Source organism: Phaethon lepturus, unplaced genomic scaffold (genome assembly GCF_000687285.1).
Source record: "Phaethon lepturus isolate BGI_N335 unplaced genomic scaffold, ASM68728v1 scaffold8629, whole genome shotgun sequence".
NCBI lineage: Eukaryota > Metazoa > Chordata > Aves > Phaethontiformes > Phaethontidae > Phaethon > Phaethon lepturus.
This window is the reverse complement of record NW_010565483.1, coordinates 2,111-2,512: the sequence shown is the minus strand read 5'-3', so window position 1 is coordinate 2,512 and position 402 is coordinate 2,111. Positions and strand designations below refer to the sequence as shown.

Below are 402 nucleotides of genomic sequence, written 5' to 3'. Positions count from 1 at the left end.
TTCCCTACAGCGAACACATAGGTGCATAGAGCATTTCACAGGCCCGGCTTCTGGATTCAGATCTGCCGTCGCTGAAAAGATCCAAGACTACAATCACTTAAACTTTCGAAAAATGGCAGAACATATCTCTTAAAATAACCGTTTTCTTAAACGGTTAAGAAATTGGTTAATAACCGATTTCTTAAAATAACCATTAAACTCAAGGACAAAGATCTGGACCCAGAGGCACAGAGCCAAGAACAAAGTCTCTTTAAATAGATGTTAAAGAGGGAAGGGTTCGTTTACGAGAGGACATAGTGCCCTACAGAAGGAATTCCTGGCAGATCGCTTGCCATCCTCAGGCAAACATGGAAACGTGTCGGGGGTAGTAGCCTTTGATGTCGGGGGGGGAAAAGGAAAATA

General features: G+C 43.0%; 1 protein-coding gene across 1 annotated transcript in view; it reads right to left on the bottom strand.

Annotated features, from left to right (window-relative positions):
- Positions 1 to 402, bottom strand: part of ADPRHL1 (ADP-ribosylhydrolase like 1) — a gene marked incomplete at its 3' end in the record, with an annotated part of 15,111 nt that overhangs the window by 12,949 nt on the left and 1,760 nt on the right. The window lies entirely within an intron of this gene.